Here is a 23,742-nt window from a genome sequence, read left to right as displayed (position 1 = left end):
TAAGCACCAAGTGTTTATTTCAAGTATTATAAGTTACAATGATTCCAATAACACAACAAACGTAAGGCATAAAATCAAAACAAAAGTATTCAGTTAATCATGTAATAAGTAAAATGAATTTTTTATTCAATTCCTCTACACTGACAGATAGAAAATAAAGTCGCATCATAGGAAGCATAAAGAACTCACAACAGGGTGGGATGAGACAGAGTTCTACTGAAAATATGATTTAATAAATATTGGAAAACCTAAAAAATTAAGAAAGAGACAAGATGAAAAACTACATATTAATAATTTAGCATTTTTGTATTAAATGTTGGCAGTGCAAAAGAAGCCATAGTCAACAACCACAGTACGCTAACCATGGCAGACGTTTCACATATGAAATATATCACAAAAATATGCACATATGTAGCTCTTTAAATGTTGTGCTAATTAACACATCACGAGTCATTCATAATTGTATTACTTTATTTTATTATATATACATCAACGAATAACAGGACCATTGCCCACTGTATTATTAAAATAGAAACACAAAGTTCAAGTATAGTGTCATTAATAATACTGATAATTGAAGCGATGTATTGATCGTAAAAATAATTACAAGGATATAAAAACAACACATTACATTCCAGTTTGAATTAATATAGATTAGTATACATTAACTAAAGTGCATAACAAGAAAGTATCAGTTTCACAGAGCAACTAACATGTAACACAGGAATTAAAACTGACTGTTTTACAGTAAGGATAAGCATTCCAAGTTTCTTCGTGTATTTCAAGGGATCCTAGTGAAGAGAAACAAAGTGAATCAACCATCCTGGGCAGTGGGTATTAATAAGTCCAGCCTAGGTTGTTCAATGATAATAATAAGAATGTCACCATACAAAGAGATGATGATGGATGAAGTTTATCCTACTATTTTAAAAATTACTAATTTTCTACACTGGACTGGTTTCAGCACAGCCATCACTATCATGCTTCATCTGGGTCTGTTCCTGTAATATTTCCTTGACAGCGTTTCTCGTCTAGTTCTTTTTTAGTCTCTTCTTCAATTTTCCTAATATCGTCCATTGTCATCTCATACCACCGATCAATCCAACAAAACACTTGCCGATGGAAATTCAGAAATAGACGCCTTTCCGTTTTTTGAATGTACGATTCAATTTTGCTCTGTAAACCACGCCATTGAAAATTTACAGTCACTAACTTATAAGCACACATAACGGGATCTGATTCCTTTTGCCAATCCCCCTTCAAAGGGCCTCTTTCTGTTTTTTCAGATTTGTATTTAGTTGGATCTCCACTTTCTTTGTAATCCCTGTTTGTTACCGGATCATTTCCAATATCAATAAATAAAACCTCACGTTGTTCTAACTTCTCAGGCGGCAGTTCATGTACATTCTCTTGTTCTCCTCTATCTGGACAGTGCATTGTTTCTACAGAGAGGCAGAAGTCGCTTTTCATATAACTAGGATTAGTTATGACTGTTTTACAGTATGGATAAGCATTCCAAGCTTCTTCCACTATTTCAAGCGATCCTTTTGGCGCAAATAAACGCAGAAAGCTGGGTATTTTGCTAGCCAAATGAATAATCTTATGAGTATACTGGCCAGTAGTGAACTTACCTCCCAATAATGGCACATTTTCAAATGGTTCATTCTTTTTAATTTCGATACCAGCACCACCACCAGTTTCATTTTTACTAAATTCTGCAACAGAATATAGTTGACCCACTCGATACTCATCCACATTAAATGGAAGGACAATGCGATATTCTTTTATAATCATATTGATTTTAATTGTTCACAATAATGGGCAACAAGACTTACAATAACCACAAGGTGCAAATTAGGCTGAGTTGTGTTCATCACAAAGTACAATTCAGATGAACAAAGCAAACTAAGATTCAAAATTAAATGCTGCAAATGCAGTGGAGTGTCTCACTCGTAGATCTGTGAATAATTAGTTAGAAAAAAGATAAATATACGACCTGGAAAGAGAAAAGGAGGTACTAGATTAAAATGCAAATCTTTTTTGAGTTATATGTTCAAATAAAAATTAAATTATGTTTGAGGAAAACAGATGCCAGTTGATGTGGCATAATTATTTTCAATGTTATACCTCTACAAAACTTTTTTTGAACACTAACGTGAAAGAAACTGGTGAGACAAATAATCTAATTTCTTAGAAAAGAGAATAAAATATGAACTAATTATTATAAAGAATTACAATATTAAAACAGAATAATGATTAAATAACATTTAACTTCCATTCTTCGAGTAGTGGAATATTGCTAGGGTTATCATACCTCCCCCCCCCAACACGTCTCCTTTTTAAGATCTTATATTTCCTTCTTAGGGGTTTGTTTTAAATATGTGATAAGAACGATATGAAAAACAGATAAAAGAAAGATGAATCATTTGTTCGGTCAGTATTCAGTCGTATGCAATAATATTCCGTGGTCGAATGTGTTTTTAAATTCCCGTTTTTTCATGTTATTACTAAATTACTATCTCCATAAATAAAGATATTGGAAATTCAGTTAATAGCTCATCTGAAAGTTCCCAATTTAAAGAAGCTGAGTAATTTGTGTGTAAAAGTGTAACGTTCGTTACAATGGCAAATAAAGGTGTTGCTGATTGAAATTATTATGTAGAAAACTAACAAGGATAGGAAAGCATTTCGAGGGGAGAAATCTTCACACACACGAATATTTTCAATAATTATATAGTATTTCGATTGGAATAACGACGGTTTGAAGTCCAAATTAATCGAAGTGTGACACATTTTTTGAATCGGTGGACTCGTTAGACATGTTTCTTTATATATAAAAGAAATCCTTGGGCAAAAAAGGTTGACTAATAAGTGCATTCTATTTATGAGGAATATTTGCAGTACAATGTTTGCAAGAATTCCAGCAGAACTGAGAAAGAACTGTTTTGCCAAATTAAAATATTGCTGGAAAAAAGTTCCTTAATGGGTGAGAGTGAACTGTGTCCATAATGCAGCAAACGAATGGGAAACTGACGTTGAGAACATTAAAAAACATTTTAATACTTTCATAGTTATATACTGTGCGTCCTGAGGAACTCAAGGAGATGAGATTGGTGCACATCTCTCCAGCCTTCAGCTGTTCTTTTTATCAAAGAAATTATGTTATACAATATTAAAATATTTTTCAAACATGACTTAAGAATGATCTACCTCTGTCCATTGTATTCACTGATGTGTATACCACTCACCTCTATATTTAACGTACTAAAGAGATTAAGTAATTCTGATGTGACAGAGATGAATAACATGAAGTAAGTAAAACATCTTTAATACAAATATGGCTCAAGGTGTTCTGCACCTGAAACTTAAGAAACTGCTCATTCAAAAGCGTAAAGAGGTAGTTATTCAACTGTGACAAATTCTGTAATAAATTAATGTCTATATAGTCTTGAATGGAACATTTGGACAAGTAGAGGAATCACCGATGATCACTGTTGTTTCTCTTTGATTACCCGAAACTGGGGTTTTTCATCACAAAAAAAAAAGCTGATCGGCCATAAGAGCATACAAAAGTAACAGACATTGATCTCTTAGCTTGAGCTGATTTGGTTGTAAACCCAAAACTCTACCTCTTCGATTTCTACTCAATTAGGGAATGAATTGAATATAATATCGAATTCACTTCTAAATACCTGATAAATAAGCAAGGGTCAATTGATTACGTTGGTTTGATCAATTTAGTAGTCTGAATAAATTGCATCCTCACTGTTTCAAGCCAAGTAGACAAAATAGGGAACAGGTTGAGTACTCGGTAAGAGATTTTATTAGTTCAGCATAAAGAAACATTTTGTAAAAACGTCTATACGTTCTATGAAGACCCACAAATCACCACTGAAAGGGAAGGATAAGTGGACACAGGAGACACAAAGGCAACAACTACAACAACAACAACGTGATTTACTTCAATGATACCTAGTACATTTTTAGTGTAGAAATGACAGTATTAAAAAAAAAAAGCTTCTCTTGTATAAGGCCCTAATCAGGCCACTCATGAATTACTGTGTGTAGATTTGGTCACTTGGTTTTCAATGGGGGGGGGATATATTAGGATCTAGAGAAGATTCATAAGTCAGTTTGAGGTCTATTGAATGTGAAATATGAGGATAGATTGAGAGGATGTGACTTGCAGTTTCGTGAATTGAAGAAGGAAAGGGAATGCGATTGAGACTATAAGATGGCGAGGAATTATTAACAGAATAATGTGGAAGAGATTTTTTATGGAGTAGAGGTAGACAAGAGTAGAACGTCATCCCTGGAAGCTGTAAGTGAGCAGTGGAGTGAAGAGAAGGTTCTTTGATTAGAGAGTGGCAGGAGGGTGGAATGGGTTAAAGACTTTTCAGATGTCCTCTTTTCTTATGATCAAGCTATGGTAACCCTAGTTTTACGATTTCACCAGATTACATATACATTTTGTTTCATGATTGGAACACAAATTGGAATGCAAAAAGAATAGTGGGTTTCATCTTGAACGTCATTATGATATTCATTTCGAATCCATCTATAGCAGCTAATATTACGGAGACCTCTTTTGGAAGATACAACTAATGAAACTAGGTTGCTTGTCGCTTAAGTGAGGCGAAATTTAGAGACAACGTCGTATCTTCGAAATTACCTTTCTAATTCTCTTTATCTTTGTAAAGATGAAGACAAATATGATATGTATATGTTGGAGAAGGGGGGGGGGATATCCCGCTTGTAGTAGGAAGTGCATAATACATTCATTGAAAAAAGCATTCTATTAAATTGCACGATACTACAAATACGATTTGTTTTTACTTTTAGAAGTGCTTTAATTTTTGAGCAACATTTAAATTGAAATTTTAAGAACTGATCAGCCTTGGTTGGCCAAGTAGTTACAATGTCTCTTCTCCAACAAACAGGCTGTCGGTGACCCGTGACAAAATTTCGCCACGGACATGAATGCTTGTGATTATCTTCAGGTGGGAGATGAATTTTATAGCCCGGTATGAGCTAATCTTCTCTCTAAATGGAGGCATGAAAGGCTAGAAAAAAGGTCTATGTTTGACCGTTAGAGAACGATTGCCGGCTTTATTTAAAAAATAAATAAAATAGAAAAAAATGATAAAAATAGAAAACATCTTTGGTCCACCGAAGGATAAATTATAGGTTTACAAACTTTAATAGGCGGACGTCACATAAAAAATAAAGTACTGAGACTATAAAATTCTTTCTTACGTCAACACAAATATTATTATAAAAAGAATAAGTTTTCTAGCAGTAATCACAGTCAAGTTTTACAAAAATCTTCAGAATAAGTAACCCCAATAGTATGTGATATGATAAATAATTCATCATATCACATACTATTATAAGTATTCTATTTTATATGTATTATATTATAAATTTGGTTTGTATCTATTATAAGATAACAGCAGATGAGGAATAACACACACACAAATTAAATGTTTGAACTAACACCAACTGAACGCTCAGATGCTCAGGCGGGGGGGGGACACTGCTCAAGTATATACAGATATAAAGTATTAGATTAATTTATATTAAATACAAAGTATTTAATATAATTTAAAGATATACACTGCCCTGCCAAATGTATCCGGGCACCCTCTAGAAATAATGGGCTGGCCTCCCATAAAATGTTATTATGGAAGGCCAGCAGTCAAATATTATCAATACGTTTTCAAACATTTTCCCAAAGTATTTCATATACTTTTATGTGATGAAGTTTCAAATTACCCTTCAATTAATAAAGAATTATGGAAGCATTTAATGCCTTTTATGCGAAGTAATTAAAACAGTATACAGCAAAGTGCATTTTTCTTTACAGATTTACATGTTTACTTTTGCTGTATTATATTGAATCGAATTGATATACGTATCATAGCGATACTGTGAAAATATACTAGAAATAGCGTATTCTCATGGTATTATATTTTTATGCAAGAGAAGTCTTTCCTCGAAAAATATGCTGTAGTTTGAAAACAATAAATACTGCGCTACAAATATTGAATTCAACTTACCTTACGCTCTTTACAGTTCTACTCGCAGAATGGCGGACGAAGAACAACAGCGCTACCTATAACATTAGAAGATCTAGAGAAATATCAAACAATTAAAATTTCTCTCTTATAATAATCTATTACAAGCTCGTAATTTTAGAATTATTAAATTAAAAAAATATTACATTTATTATTCACTATAACTTGTAAATTATAACTTGTAAATTATAACTTGTAAATTATAACTTGTAAATTATAACTTGTAAATTATAACTTGTAAATTATAACTTGTAAATTATAACTTGTAAATTATAACTTGTAAATTATAACTTGTAAATTATAACTTGTAAATTATAACTTGTAAATTATAACTTGTAAATTATAACTTGTAAATTATAATTATAACAGTACAAAGCACAGGCCAAATGGGTAACTAGTGTGGTAAGAAAAGCAAAAGTAGATTACGAAAGGAAATTAGCAATACAAGTGAATCACAAACAGTTCTTTCGATATGCTGCAAGTAAAAGAAAAAATGTATACGGCAAAATGATTCTAAGAAATGCTGATGGCAGGGAGTAACTGAATCAATTGAAATAGTAGATTTATTAAGCGAGCACTTTGCAAGAGTGTCATCCAGGCTGTGATATTGCAGGAATGAGAGAACGAATGGCTGATACAGGAATTGAAATAAATGAAATGGAGGTGAAAAGTATATTACAGAACCATAATGTAAATACATCTGTGGGATTGGATGGTTTAACAGCTCGAGTCTTACGTGAAGCGGCAAAGGAATTGTCAGTTCCTTTGACCATATTGTTTAATCTAAGTCTCAGCTCTGGGTCAGTCCCGACGGGGTGGAAAAAGGGAAAATAGTTCCATTGCATAAAGGAATTTACAAGACTGCTGTTGCAAATTACCGACCATTCAGCATATTAGGAATCGTTGTCAAAGTTTTGGCGATATTAGTCAAGAGCAAAATACAGGAATGGATAGATGAAAATGGGATACTCTATGGAGGACAGCATGGTTTTGTGAAGGGTAGATCATGTCTCAGTAACTTGCTCACGTTTTATGACACAGTGATGGCTGAACTGGATAAGGGTAATGGATTTACACTGATACTGCTGGACTTTGCTAAGGCATTTGACAGGATACCACATGGAATTCTAATCAGTAAACTGTAGCATATGGGGGATGGATATAGGGTTGGTGAGATGGATAGGAGGGTGGCTGATGGAGAGATATCAGAGAGTAGTTTATTCAGGAGTGGAGTTCAAAAGAAGGCCTGTTACTAGAGTGTGCCGCAGGGTTCTGTTCTTGGACCACTGCTATTTAATTTGTATATTAATTATATAGAAAAGGATCCGAGAAGAACTGTTCATTTATTTGGTGATGATGCAAAGTTGGGTAGAGCAATAGTGAATGCACATGATGCAGGATGATTTAGATAGAATGGCAATCTGGGATAAGGAGAACAGATGTCAGTTTAATGTAGCAAAGTGTAAGGTTATGCATTTTGCAGTGACAAAAATAGCAGCAGTATATCACATTGGTGGAACTGTACTCCAGGAGGTTGGCGAAACCAGTGATTTGGGTGTGTTGGTGGATAGGGAGTTGAAATTTAGGGGGCACATAGCAAAAGTGGCTAAATCAGTTCATCAGGTCACTTGGTTACTGAAGAGTACTTTCACGAGCAGAGATGAGCAAGTTATTGTTCTTTATCTAGCCTTGATAAGACCCCCATCTTGACTATTGTGCCCAGATCTTGGCCACTGGGTTTCTTCTTTATGGGGAGGAGGTAGAGAGGATCCAGAGGCGAGTGACCAAGATGATAGCTGGTCTATGGAATGAACCTTAGGAGAACAGGTTGAAGATCTGTGGGTAACAGCTTAACGTGAAAATATTCCATGTTTGATCTCTAGAGCAGAGTTTCCGGACAAAGTAAAAATAGATACAAAATTACAAAAATATACATAAAATTGAAAAAATGGAAAAAACATTCCTTGCCCTCCCACAGACTAGCTCTGGAATCAGCTGAAAACGTCTTAGAAAAAAACTCATCTCACGAGAATATTATGAACTGTACAACAAAACACAATCCACAGTGTAAAATACGTCATGTTCTACAGCAGGGATGCACAAACTTGTTAAGGCCGAGGGCCGCATAGTTCCACTATTACTTATGGGAGAGCCGCCTAAAAAAACTTGAAAGTTATCTACCATATATTGTTTATTTTATTTATACCTATCATAATTGTTACAAAAAAGGTAATAAAAAGAAAGTGAATTTAATTTGATGCGTGACATTGCATTGATTTGAAAATTGTTTTGATATTTGGTTCGAGTTTTGTAGTAGCCAACAGCAAAATTGATTCTAAATTTTCATCAGTCAAGCGGTTCCTATTTTTCGATTTGTTAATATTCATGACTGAAAACGTTTGTTCACAAATATATCTTGAGCCAAAGAGGCTTGCATATTTTAATGCATTATCTAGCAACCCTTTATAATTGTTCCTATCGACACAACGATAGAAGTTTAATAAATTGCCTTCGTTAAATTTATTTCGCAGGCTCTCATCGTTTTGAATGTCGATGAGTTCAAGCTGTGCTGATTCGGGTGCATTTTCGGGCAAAATGATTGCTAAATAAATCTAGCAACGGTTTCACTTTTTAAAAATCAGAAAACCGATCCTTGAAGGCTGATATCAAGTTATCAATCTTTTCAACATACACAGTTTTGAAGTTGACATTAAACTTCTCAAAAACGTTCTTATAATTAGGAAAATAGATATAGTTCCCTGACTTCAGTTGGATTTGAAATAGATTTGACTTACACTGAAAAGACAAAAAGTGGCCCTAAAGTTGAGTAACCAATTGATCTTTGCCCTGAAGTCGCGTATTTAACATATTTAAATGATTAGTCAACCAGAAAGGCTAGACACATAACCAATCCGGATTTTTTATGACGTTTTTATTCTTTTCAGTCATGAAGATTTCAATTTCATCAATTAAATTTAGAAACCGCTCCAATGTTTGTCCACGACTTAGCCATCTCACTTCTGTGTAAAAAATTAAGTCACCATATTCACTTTCAATGTCTTCAAGAAATTTTTTAAATTGTCGGTGATTAAGGCCGCGGGATTTTATAAAATTAATCGTTGAAACCACAACTTTCATGATATGTTCAAATCCAAGTTTCTTAGGGCACAAACTCTTCTGGTGGATTATACAGTGGAATTGTATCAACTCATCGTCGTGCCGTCCCAAATGCTGTTTCAATAATGTTACCAATCCAGAATTAGCTCCTCTCATGGAAGGAGCTCCGTCAGTTGTCATGCCTGATAATTTTGTCAGATCTAAATCAATTTTGGAACACTGTTCCAAAAGCCCAGTGAACATGTCATTACCTTTCGTTTGATCTGACAATGAACTCATTCCAATCAGCTGCTCATTTATCTCAAACTCTTGCGTTAGTCCACGTGCAAATATTAACAACTGGGCTGTGGACGTAATGTCAGTTGATTCATCAATAGCTAATGAAAAATAGGCAAATTTCTTTGAATAAGATGTTAACTGGTCCTTTACATTTTCGACATTGCGGTAATTCTTCTTTGCACACTCATCATCCTGTTTAACTGAATTTTCTCAACATTTTTGGCTGATTCAGAACAAATTTTTTTTAGCAGCTATCTCAAGGCAATCTTTATCGAAATTTCCGTCTGTAAATGGTCGGCACCTTTTTGCTAAAAGCCGAGATATTTCGAAACTTATTTCTGTTGCGATTTCCGAATCTTGAATAGGTTTTGTAAACATCACTTACTGACCTGTCAATTCTCGTTTCAAAAATGAAATCTTTTGTTTACATACTTCTTCGGGTAGATTAAAAAATATAGAATGCAGACTTTCATAGTGTCTCCTTATATTGTATTCTTTTGGTATGGCTACAGCACTTTTGCAAATCAAGCACACGATATTATTAAACGACTGCACAAAACCATATGTTTTGGTCCAGCTATCCTGAAACTGCCGTTTTTCATCCTGTAGTTTGCGTTTCCTACTTAGCTACTACTACCCTACTACCCTGCTTTATCCATTGTAGAATTTTTACCGTTTCCTAGGGGTGATAATTAATTATAGCAACCGCACCTACGAAAACAAAATACTCATATGACAAATAGACGAATTATAAAATTTGTTAACATTATTACTAACCGATTATCTTAAGTAGACAGGCAATCGTGACGTCACAGCTACTTTGCTTTGCGCATGTACCATTTTTAAAAATTACCTATTGTAACTTGTTAAAGTTAAAATAATACACGGTGAGGCGGGCCGCCAGCAAATCAACGGAGGACCTCGGTCTGTGCATCCCTATTCTACACCTTGCAAAGTATTTTTGACTGTTTAACATATGTATTCTCTGCTCGGTTTTGCTGTTTTTATGAGGAAATATTCTGTGTTATCTTCGTATTCTGTTATCATAATATCACATCTTTATTGGAAACGCTTCGGGAGGATGAGATCACATGCTATCTATTATATTAATGGAACTGAACTTCAAGAAGTTGACGAGGCAAGGGACTTGGGAGTTATTGTGGACAGAGAACTTAAGTTTAAAGGGCATATTGCAAAGGTTGCCAAAACATTACATCAAATTACATGGTTGTTGAAGAACACACTGACAAGCAGGGATGAGGAAGTTATTGTTCCACTTTATGAGGCATTAATAAGACTGCATATGGACTATTTCGCACAGATCTAGTCACCTGGATTTCTTGGTGATGAAGAAATGGTGGAGAGGATTCAGTGGCGAGTTACAAAGATTGTTGCAGGTCAGTGGGATGTTTCCTATGAGGATAAATTGAAGATCTGTGGGCTTGATAAACTAGCCGATAGACGTAGGAGAGGAGATATGATAGAGGTATATAAATTATTAAAGGGATTTTATAGGATTGATACTGATGACGTTTTTAAGACCAGTGCAGGAAAGAAGAGAACGAGGGCCATCCATGGAGATTGTGTTAACTTACACAATCTCCAGGCATGGTTAACAAGGATGTTAGGACTACATTTTTTTGCTTTGGAGGGTTGTGAATGAGTGGAATGCGTTGCCAGAGGTGGTTGTGAATGCTTCGTCTGTGAATGAATTAAGGAGAACTATGATAGGTTTTGTGTGAATAATGATTAATGTGTCAATTTAGGGTCTCCCGCGATGAGTCTTTTGACTCCATGGAGTCGTTAAAATAATAATAATAATAATAACACCCCCACCCCGAAGAAACACGGCCTTGTGTTGGCGGTGGGGCTTGAGTGCTTCAGTGATGTGTCGAGAGCTATTCTGGCGGTTGCATAGCTGCCAGCAGGGCCACCCTTGTCAGACAGGTCTCAACTGAGGAGCCAGACTATCAGTGCAGTGTTCCATTCCCCATCTTAATGGTGAAAAGGAAGAAGATATCCATACCGGATCAGTCGACGTCCGGGTCATCAAGGACTGCGTCAGATGTTGGGGAATCCTGGGCATCAAGCGACAAGTGGGATACAGGACCCAGCTCTCCTTGCTGGGCAATCAGGGCAGGAAGCTGAAAAGCGACTGGAGGAAACCAAACATAAAATATGGACTATAGACGAAAACAGAGAAATTATGAAATGTTTTTACAGATCAACACCAGAAAAACGAGGTTTCAGAAAGTGTATGCATTTATTTTGGAAACAAAATTCCCAGAATCTGCAATAACAGAACAAAGACTTATGGACCAAAAGAATTTCATTTTACGTAACAAATATTTACCGAACTTGAGCTGTAAGAGTTAAGTAATAATAAACCAACAACTCCAGTAACAGACAATCATCAGGAGGCAGCTATATCAAACTTTGGAATTCAACTCAGTAAACATCAAGCTGACGACATATCCGAGAATGTTTTGATAGAAGGGCAGTGTAAAATGAAGTCAGGGATATTGGAACATATGAACTCCATAAATGACCGTATAGGACTACCACCATTAAAAGCTTTACAACAATCTAAGCTAAAACAGCTCCTCTTAGACGCAAATGCTGTAACTGAAACCATCACAACCAACAGCATAAAGGAAACAAATCAACTCCAATACAACACAGCCTATATCATTTCAGAGAAGCTTGGTTGCAAACCGAAAGAGCAAAAGTCGAGGATGAAACAATCTGCACCATGGAAAATCCGATTAGAAGGAAAAGTCAGACTTCGAGCTGATCTAAGCAACTTAAAGAGTTTTAAAGAAGGACGGCAGAAAATAATAACATCAAAAACAAACCGATTAACACATATAATTTGGCCAACAAAACAATTGCTGAGGTTACTGAAGAGCTAAAACAAAGAATTACAGCGACTGCACAGAAAATTAAAAGATATGAAGCAAGAATAAACCAATATGTACAAAATATGCAATTTCGATAGAACCAACGTCAGTTCTTTCAGTCTCTCCAGAGAAATACAAATGCAAAACATCATCACCAGGAAAAGAAGAAACACTCAAATTTTGGAAGTCAATCTGGGATAATCCTATTGAATACAATAAAGATGCTTCATGGATTAAGGAAATAGAATCAGAAATGAAACAAAAACAAATGCAAAATGTGTATCACTAAAGAAATGGTCAGTGATCAAGCTAGAAAATTAAAAAAACTAGAGTTCACCGGCAAAGACGAACTACATGGATTTTGGTTAAAACATCCAACCAGTCTACATGATCGAATGGCAGAATAATTTAATTATTTTTTGAAGTCAGGCTCAGTGGAAGACTGGATGATATCTGGGCGCACTTTTCTCTTCATGAAAGATAAGGATGCAGACCCAAGTAACTATCGTCTAATAACATGCCTACCAACTATGCTTAAGCTGTTCACTGCAATAATACCAAATTCCATATAACAGTACTATCAGATAATCAGATTTATCCGATTAAACAAAAAGAAAATTTTCAAAAATATAGAGGAATGAAAGACCAGATCCTTATTAATAAAATGATTCTCAGATACTCAAAAAGACGAAATACTAATTTAAACGTGGCATGGATAGACTGCAAGAAAGCATTCGATTCCCTCCCACACTCCTGGATCCTAAAATCACTAAAAGTATTTGGAATTAGCAAAACCATATGTTCGTTTCTGGCTGCTGCTATCAAATCATGGAAAACAACATTAATATTGAATAATGAACGATTTGGAGATATCAGCATTAAACGTGGAATTTTCCAAGGTGATTCTTTGTCACCATTGCTCTTCAACATTTCTTTGTAACCTTTGTCAATGATTTTGAAGAAAACAAAACTTGGATATGAAATTCCTAAATGTAATATTAAAATTTCCCATCTATTGTATATGGATGACTTGAAGTTAGATGGAAAATCGGCCAGTAAATAGATTCTTTATTGAACGCAGTTCGTATTTTCAGATAGGACATCAAAATGGAATTCAGTTTAGATAAATGCGCAATTTTATCTATTAAAGGAGGAAAAATTAATGACACCAGCAATTTTAATTTTGATCAAGAGAAATATATAAAAGTAATTTCAGCTGATGAACACTATAAATACCTAGGAATATTAGAAGCCAATGATATTCTCCACTCTAATGATAAACAACAGGCAGCATCAGAATACATCAAAAGAGTTAGGAATATTCTATTCTGAAAACAAAACTAAATAGATTAAACACAAGCAAGCATTGAATTCTTGGGCTATACCAGTGATCCGATACACAGCTGGCATAATAGATTGGACAAAAGAAGACCTGGACAAACTAGACCGCAAAACTAGAAAACTAATGACTATGCATCATGCATTACATCCACGTCGTGTGTTGACCGGTTGTACCTACCGAGGAGAATAGGTAGACGGAGTCTGTTGCAAGTGAGACAGACTGGAAGAATAAGAAATTAGCTTAAAAAGTTACATCGACAATAGCTCTGAGGAAATGCTTCAAGCAGTTACACAAGAGAATCTTCTGAAAGCAACAGGAAACAAATGCGATTACAAAAAGGAACAGCAAAAAAACCGATTTGTGAGCTGGAAAAATAAACCCTTGCATGATCAATTTCTTCGAGATACTCAGGACAAAATTGACATGGAAAAGACATGGCAATGGCTACAACACGGAACATTAAAAAAGAAACAGAAGGATTTATTCTAGGAGCTCAAGAACAGTCATTACAAACAAATGCAATCAAAGCAAAAATTTTGAACATCAATAATAACAAATGCAGATTATGCGATCAGAAAGATGAGACTCTAGAACATCTAATCAATGCCTGCAGCAAAATAGCTCAAACTGAATATAAATACCTCATGATCAATTGGCCAAAATAATTCATTGGCATGCATGCAAAAAATATGGCTTTCCTACTTCTGATAACTGGTGGTAGCATAAAATGGAGATTGTATTGGAAAACGAAACAGCAAAAATTCTCTGGGACTTTAGAATACAAACCGATCGGCATTTGGAACACAATAGACCTGACATCACAATTATTGAACATCGACAGGTTTGGATTATCGATATCGCAGTACTCAGGGATACCATCATCAACAACAAAGAACTGAACAAAATGACTAAATATCGAGATCTGGCAATCGAGGTTGGCCGGTTGTGGCTTAAACACACTTAAGTTATCCCACTAGTTATCGTTGCACTTAGTGCAACTTCAAAGAAGCTATCCAACTATTTACAGCAATTAAAAATCAATGAAGTGATCCCATATGACCTACAAAAACAGCATTATTTGGAACAGTCCATATTTTACGAAGCTACCTGACGGACTATTCTTAGATTCTTTGGTAGAATCTGAATTGTTCTGTATCACCAGTCAAAATTTTATTTGTATGATATCTTGTTTTGGCTGTGTATCAGTTATGTGAATAAAATAATAATAATACAAACTGCTTCCTTTTCGTAGCGAACATATGTAGGGCATTTCTAATCAATAATTCATGTCCATTTGTTCTTCTAACTCTCCTGTGGATGCACAAGAACTCCTTAGTTGGTGAATAGAATTGAGTCCATAATGGCCTTTATTATGCAAACCTGCACCTGTGTCTACAAATTACCAGTAGGTACCCAAGCTTCAAAATAATCAGATGATAAAAATTAAATCTAATTTATTATTATTATTATTATTATTATTATTATAACGTGACACCTCAAAGGAGTCGAAGGTCTTCACCACTCAGTCCATCAACTACACTAACGCCATGTACTGTCCACCACCGACTAGTATTTCCACAGACAATCACAGCTAATTTAACAGCTAAATTTCTATATTTTTAAAACTATCCTAATTATTCCAATACTTTTGATTTGGCATTTATTGTGACATGTTTGAAAAATATAATTTAGTTCCCACAGCCTACTATTGGTAGACTTGTGCATTAAGTACGATTGGCTTGTTCACAAAATAACTAACTGGTTGGCAGATGAGCTAAATGAGAACATATTAGTGTGTTGGTTTTGCTACAGGCTTTTTTATGCTGAATACTATACACAGGATATACACGTCATAAAAATTAAATTTCAATCATGGTTGATTAAGTTATCTTCACTTAAACTTGGAAACATCACTTAATAATTCCTCCATAAACTACCTATTGATGGAATTTTGAGCTTTTCCTTCGATGGGAACATTTATAGAGCTATAGAAAAGAAAATTGGTTTCAAGGAGTTCTTAGTTTAAATAATTATCGCCTGAAATCATCGCAAGATTCTCAAGCTTCTCAAGCTAGTGCCGAGCATGATTCTGTTTAAAGAAACGTTAAAACATATTATTAAGACTAAACTTATCCTTTAAATAAACCAAAATGGATCTTTCAATGCATCAAAACAATATCTGTGTAAAAACATAAGCATCATTTCCACACTACTGATTTTATTATCTGTTTGTACTGCAAGCTTTTAACTTACCATTCAGCTATACCACGTAAACAACAGGTAAGTGACGACACGATAATGAAATGTTACATGTAGCAAGCAGTTTTAATTCTGAAAAACAATTTAAGCTAACTTTAATGCGTATTATTTCTAAATAAACAGTTCGCAATAATAACACGAAAGGCAGGATGCTTAACTATATATTATTGCAGAATTTTAAAATGAACCAACATTTTTGTCATTACTCTTCGAGTGTATTGATAATTGAAATTACTTAAATTAAGGGATATTACATCCCATATTGTTTCGTAATTAGTAATTTAATAATTTAGTAATTAGTCATTTAGTAATTTAAATTACTTCATATTTAACTATATTAAAGATGTCGAAAAATTAGAAATCAGTAAGAAGAACAAAATTAATGTTTCCCAGCTTCTTACTGATGACCCTATGCGATTAAGTTTTTGGACATTTTTGTAAGTAGTTATACTATAAAATAAGGATTTGTTTTTGAATGCATGTAACAGTAGTAAAATTAGTAGTAGTAATATAATCATACCATATGCCAACTTCTTTTCAATTAAATAGTTTTATATTTGACACATGGTATGATTACGAAAATTTCAGAAGACCGATAAAAATAACATTTGTGATTTTCATATTTTTGCACGTGGTCACACGTCATTTGAATGCTGGTTTTCATAATCAAACTGTGACATTTCCTGGAAGATGGTCTTTGCATATAGAAGGGCGACTCGGACCTCCAGGGCTTAATGATTGTGTTGTGCCAGATTTTTTTGTGTTGCGACAGTGTGTTGTGCGGCCAGATGTCACAAATCATGATTGAATTAGAGTGTAGCAAATACAAACGTTCTTTTACTTTTTAATTTTTTTGATGACAGCAAGGAGATGCACGGAATATCAGGCAACATCATTTCTTTATTGTCCTCAAAGCAGACCAACAATAGTGTGGAATGATGAATGTTGGAAAATATAACGTCATAGTTCGACCTAAATTACCGAAATACAAATTTGTTTGGCAATTTAGGAATGAAAAAAAAGTGTCTGTAGAAATTGATAACAACATTTAATAATTTTTAAATGTTTATAACTACATAAAAAGTGACAAAAGATTCAATTGCTGCTTGTTCTTTAAATATAGTTTATTCGATGAACATGGAGTTAGGCCTTGCGATAGTGTAAAAACAATAAAAATTGGTGAAAATAAGCATGCAATTTTAAGATTAGTTAACTCAAAACACAGGTAAACACAGCACAAATGATCATTCTTTTCCCGGCCAAGCACTCTATAACAGCATTTTATCATGCAGTACAAAAAATAAATAAACGTTTTCCTCGAATGTAAATTCCTTTTGCCTCACTAGATCTTTAAAAGAAAACTGCTACAATAAATCAATGTTCAAGGCGTTTAAAACTTTATTTCGACTTTAACTTCTTGAAGACCTTTCGGTACAAATCGAGGACAAGCGCAAGTAAATACTAACGGCTCGTTAGAATAATATTTCATAACTGTTATCTTCACTTAGAAGGTGCGATAATCATTCGTGAATAGAACAGCTTTGCGGGAGAAAGTCTTCAAATCCAAAATCCACTTGAGAAAAATAAATATTCACGGGGTTTAATAAATGAATGAACTTCAGCTTAAAGCTGCTTTCTCAAAGAAATTAAATCACAAACATGATATGAGTTATCTTCTTCATTCACGCATGTACCTCACTGCTATTCGCCTAAAAACAAGTGTTCCACTTGAGTTTCCACGAGAGAAACAACTGGCGTACATAGTTCTGTTTCCTAACGTGCATTAAGTATTATGATTACACTAAATGCGATTCAATTTTAAAAATAGGATTTATAAATAACTAAACACCTATATCCTCACCTTTTAAGTGCATATAATTTATGTTAATGCTATCTATAAATTTAAATTTCGTATGATGTCTGTTAGGTAGATAAACTTTACACCATCTTCACATATATCCTTATCTTGAGACTAACATAACTATTTTACAAGCCACTTCAGATCTTCAATAAACAGAGCCTTTGTCTCACTCAAGGAGATGACATTCGTCTCACTAAGTTACAATAATCACTTAGAATGAAACTGATTAATATTCTAACTTAGACTTCCTTCCGAAGTGAGGCACATTTCTAAAATGCTTAGATAGCTTTGCAACAAACATAGGTTACGAATTTTAAAAACAGTAATGATTATATTCGTAATATGAAGAGATTAATCATCTTCATGGTTCGCGCATAATGACAATAAGTAAAGTCGTGAGAGCTATTAAAGAGATCCGACTAAAATTTTTATTTATTGAATCACACCTAAATCTGCGAGACGGAATTCTCTCAGTCAGCCTATTAATCTCAGTCAATTATCAATAGTATATGAATGTTATCTGAATAAATTATAAATAAATTAATACGAAGAATGACTCTTGCATAAACCCACTTTTAGATTTTGTTTGTTAGAGAAAAACTAAAGATATACGGAAGAAAACCAGCTATCATTACCTTTTCTCATAGAGAAATTTCTAAAACAAATTTCTTTAAACACTTTAATTGATCGCAATGGGGTTAACTTTATAACCTGTCCCCATTGTAGTTTGTACCACAGAATCATATATAACATACAGAACATGTAAACTAAACAGTTACAATTTGACGTGACCAAGATGTTGTTGCAATGGCTGCAATATGGATATATTAAAAACAGATATATTGAAAATATTAAAAATGAAATGAAGTATGGAGTAATTACTTTGTAAAATTGCTAACTTAAACAAGCAGTGATGACAGCACAGGATAAAAACACTGACCAGGCATGCAATCAGGAATACATATCCATACTTGAAGTAGAAAAAAGCCATCAAAAGTCTGAAATGTGGAAAGCAGTTGGAGTAGATGATATTCGACCAGACATGCTCAAGTATGGAGGTATAAAAGTCTTACAGTGGCTGCACTGCATAGTTCAGAAGGTCTGGACAAGGAAGCAATTCCAGATGATTGGAGTAGAGCTCTCATAGTACCCATATATAAAAAGGGAAATAAAACTGAATGTGAAAATTACAGAGTATTCCTGTACTGAATGTTCCTGGTAAGATTTATGCAAGTATACTTGAGAAACGGTTGAGAAAGATTGTGGAAGAAAAACTTGGTGAAGAGCAAGTTGGATTCAGGCCAAATAGAGGCTGTCAGTATCAAATTTTCACTTTATGACAAATAGTTGAGAAATCACGGAAATATCAAAATATATTTAAGTTTTGTAGATCTGGAAAGGGCATATGACAAGGTGCCAAGAGAGAGAAACTATTCAAAACACCACAGTTGTTTGGTGTCAGTGGGGCATTATAGCAAGCAATACTTACTCTTTATTTGAATTATAAGTCAGTTAGAATTGAAGGAAGGTACAGGAAGATAGTTTAATGTTAAATCTGGTGTCAGATAAAGATGTACATCTTTATCTGACATCTTTATCTCCCCTGTTATTCATTATCTATATCGATCGCATTATGAAGGAAAGTGGTATTAAATCTGATATCAAAATTGGAGATGCTAATGTCACCTTTTTTCTTTATGCGGATGATGCTATACTTCTAAATAAATCCGCTAAGAGTCTGCAAGATTCCCTGACTAAATTGAATAACTGCTGTAATAGATATGGTATAAAGGTCAGCAATTACAAGACAAAGACAACGAAAATAGGCAGAAGCATTGAAAATATCAACCGCATTGTGAATGGAGAACCTAAAACACTTCAGCTACTTAGGCACGATTTTTAGTGAAGATGGTAAATTAAATATGGAAATAGACAACAGAATCAAGAAAGCTGGAAATCAACTGAATAAATTTATATGGAATAAGAGACAAATTAGTCAAAACACTAAATTAGCTGTATGCAAGAGAGTATTCAAACTAGTTTTAACTTATGAATCTGAGAGCTGGGTTAAAAGTAAAAACACTTGACCAAAGACTAGAAACCGCAAATATGAGAATCCTGAGAAAGATTATGGGCGTGAACAGACGTATCAATGGGAATATCGTATTAAAAACGAGGATATTAGGAAAGAACTGACATTGTCAGCATCCAAGAATGTGTTAGCAGAGCAAATCTCACATGATATGGTCACTTAAACAGAATGGGAGAGGAAAGATTAAAAAAACAAGTATTCTCTTCCAGGCTGACAGGAAAAAATCCAGAGGAAGTTCAAGATATAGGTGGATTGATACGGTAACAGATTGATTTGAAGGAAATTTCTAGATAGGAAGTTAGTAATTATATAAATTTTTCATGTAGTACTATCATATCCTGTACATCCCTGAATAGTAAATGTCAGGAATTTGATGATGATGATGATCTTAAAAAATAAACAGAAAGATTTTTTCTAGCCGCTGAAGCAAACTTTTTGAACATTGTGGCCTTGGGCTTACAAACGATGAGATAGTAGTACATCTCATCAGTGCCTGCAGCAAGATAGCCCAAGCTGATTACAAATACCGCCATGATGAAGGGGCTAAAATAATTCACTGGCATGTAAGCAAAAAATCTAGTTTATCTTCTTCTGATAACTGGTGGCAGCATAAACCTGAGACAGTACGGGAAAACGAAATAGCAAAATTTGTTTGGACTTTAGATTACAAAATTGATCGGCATCCGGAACGCAATACATCTGATGTCACATTATTGAACATGGAAAAGTTTGGATTATTGACATCGCAGTACCCACCAACATCAGCAACAAAGAATTTGGAAAAAATTACTAAATATCAAGACCTGGCAAACCAAGTTGGCCAGCTGTGGGTTTAAACATACCAAAGTCATCCCAATAGTTATTGGTGCTCTTCGTGCAATTTCAGAGAAGCTTGTCAGATATTTTCAAGAATTAAACATCAAAGAAGTGGCCATATATGGTCTACAAAAAACGGCATTATTTGGAACAGTCTATATTTTAAGTTGTCTGACATTGACAGACTATTTTTAGATTCTCGGGTAGAATCCGAGTCACTCTGTATCTCCAATACCAAACTTTTGTTTGAAAGACATCTTATTTTGACTGTGTTTCAATTGTCTTTATTTTCGAATTTCAGATGAAATGAATTATTGCATAAGAGTTAGAGAAATTAAAGATTTCTTTAAATTAGATCAGAAATGTCATAATATAATAAAACGTTATCAACATATATCCACTGGATAGCAGGATTTAAGTTGGAGGATAAGAGAAAGTCTCTTGAAGTTCTCCACAAACAAATCTACAAAGGGGAGGAGGGGTAGAGATGAGGGACTCTTCATTGCAAGGACAAGCAGTTGTTTATAATTCCTAGTTAGGAATTATTTCGATTCAAGAAACTAGATGATGGAGAGTGCTTGAACGGTCTTGCGACATCTAATGAAATGCAATGTCCTTGGTAAGGTCTCAAAACTTCAAGACTATACTTTTATTCTTCGATTGGAAAAGTTTAAGGTTCCTCCGAGTGTTTTTGTTTTAGAATTTTTTTTTTTTTTAACTTATCAGCGTTTTGTTACATAATCTGAAGAAGATACCCAGCCCTTGGTGGTGAAACTAGTCGGAGTTTCCTTGTAAGTTCTTTTTTTTTTTTTTTTTTTTGATGAGTACTAATTAAAATCTAAAAATATCTTTTATAAAAATATTAATATAGAAATTATTTTAATTTTAATAAAATATGAAAACAATAGTTTCAGTATTTTGAGAATATTACCAAGAATAGGACAATAATAGTGAATTACAAGTTTCATGTTGCTGGATTCTTGTTGGATTCACACTTATATATAGTTAAACGTTCTCAATTGATTGACAATAAAGTAGGCTGACCGAATTTCCTTGAGACAAAAACGGGACGGGGGTTATGTAATTTTCTCTATTCACGAAAAAGTAAGACAATAAAAAAGAAACGTTTACTTTGCCCAGTAGTATGGGAGGCGGTAGTGACCAGACAAGATCAAGATAAGATAAGGAATCGTGACGTGATTGGTTGATGACGTCATTGTGTGCATGGCTTCATGGGTATGGAATGTTTGGAATTTCCCTGTGGGAATAATACTCTATTATCCTCTGATTGATATTCCCACCATTATTTCAGGCAACAGTACTAAAAATTTTGAATCCTTCATCTTTATTGGATCAACTTTTCCTGTCTGTAAACGTAATGAGAGTTTTACATAATCCATTTTAATTGTTTTATTTTAAAACTAAGAAATAAGCTTCTTCAGCTACTGAACAAATTGATACGCATATAAGACACATATGTAAAATATGTATAATTTAAATTGAGACAGTTATGTTTTAATGTACATTCAGAACTGCTGTAGCGCATAAATAATGTAGTCACTTTAAACTGATGGCTGTTGCTGTCAAGTAGCTTTTTTTATTTCAGCCTTTTATTTAAATAACGCAGAAAGTACGAATACGTAAGGAGCTATAGGTGAAGAAAGGATTTCCTGCATTAACTGATAGATTAATCGGATCATTGCAAAAAAGTAAGCAATAAATTTTGGTATTGTCCTGTTAATTCACGAAGTCTAGTAATAGCAATAGCAGCCCAAACAAGTGATTTTTACTAATTGTGCAAGACATAATGCAATCTCTTCTTCAATATATGTTCATTTCTAGTCAATACTCAAATTAAAAGTAGTGGCATCACGTGTGTATGCTGACTGTGTTACTACCCATTAAATCAATCTTAGCAATTAAATGAATTGGTCACCTTGAAAAAGGCCCTATACAGATGGAAAGGGATCAGAAAATATCAGCAGTGATATCTTGCTAAAAGATTGTTCTGATGGACATCGCTGAGTCCTCTTATCCCAACTGAACGAATTACATCTAGACCCCCTAATTCTTACTGGGGATTATTTTCGATCAGATATTGTCCTACATGACACAAATGCAGACAGATGTATCCGGATTCATTAGCAATACAAAGCTTCGATAATTCGATGAGTATATCAAAGTATTTCGTATGCTCCTGTGAGCCTAATTCTCATTAGAAACTCATCGAATACTTGTGAAATCATTTGGAACACAGCAACCACCGATACATGCCAGTAATTCGCTCGATCACTGATAGCTGAGTTGTTATTCTGCCTAATGGGTATAGAATACCTTACGACACTTTACGTAGTCTAGTGGAATCAATGCCAATATGGGTGCAGACAATTATCTCGAGCAGAGGAGCTCCAATATGCTACTAGGTAGATGGTCTTAATGTTTTAGCTCATGAGTGTATAACAACCACATATCGTTCAATCAACTAGTCATCGAATGCAAAGTGCATATACATTATCTTTGTCATCATTATCTGAGTACCTTTATTAACTCAAATCCGACAATCTTAAATATACTAAATGCAATTTAAACTAACAATTTATAATTTTGCTGGATAAGCATGCTGGTAAAATTATAGTATTCGAAACCAACTTACATCTATGTAAGATAAAAGTCTTATCTGGGGTTTCTTTCTAGAACGAAGCGTTACAAACTTACCGAAGTATAATATGCAATCACAGCAAACTACTGCTTGCGAGCAACTTCGATTCATATAAACGCTTCAGAATATTCAAATAATTATTTTCAAAACTTAGATTTCGGCAATAGGCAAAAAATATTTTCTGCCATTAGAATTATTATTCCTCAGAATTTACTATTAAATCCACATTAAATTATACTACTACTACTCACATAACAATTTCCTAGGATTTTTTGATAACTTTCTCTCAAAATTTATTCTTCCCGTAACTGAAATTCCAACTTTGCCAATAACTTTCAAC

General features: G+C 34.1%; 1 pseudogene across 3 annotated transcripts; it reads right to left on the bottom strand.

The window, feature by feature from the left end:
• Positions 1-414: 414 nt before the first annotated feature.
• LOC150096805 (phosphatidylinositol transfer protein alpha isoform pseudogene) lies at positions 415-23,742 on the bottom strand (annotated as a pseudogene). 3 transcript variants are annotated; one of them, XR_016549828.1, is made up of 3 exons: positions 23,654-23,742; positions 6,060-6,132; positions 415-1,996 (listed from the first exon to the last, which is right to left on the bottom strand). The product of XR_016549828.1 is annotated as a phosphatidylinositol transfer protein alpha isoform pseudogene, transcript variant X1 (transcript). The 3 variants fall into 3 exon arrangements; XR_016549829.1 differs by having other exon boundaries at positions 23,459-23,717; XR_016549830.1 differs by having other exon boundaries at positions 6,060-6,115; positions 23,459-23,717.

Source organism: Typopeltis vanoorti, chromosome 18 (genome assembly GCF_054136105.1).
Source record: "Typopeltis vanoorti isolate ZY-2024b chromosome 18, IOZ_Tvanoo_1.0, whole genome shotgun sequence".
NCBI lineage: Eukaryota > Metazoa > Arthropoda > Arachnida > Uropygi > Thelyphonidae > Typopeltis > Typopeltis vanoorti.
Note: the sequence above shows the minus strand (reverse complement) of the source record. Positions and strands in the feature narration are given on the sequence as shown.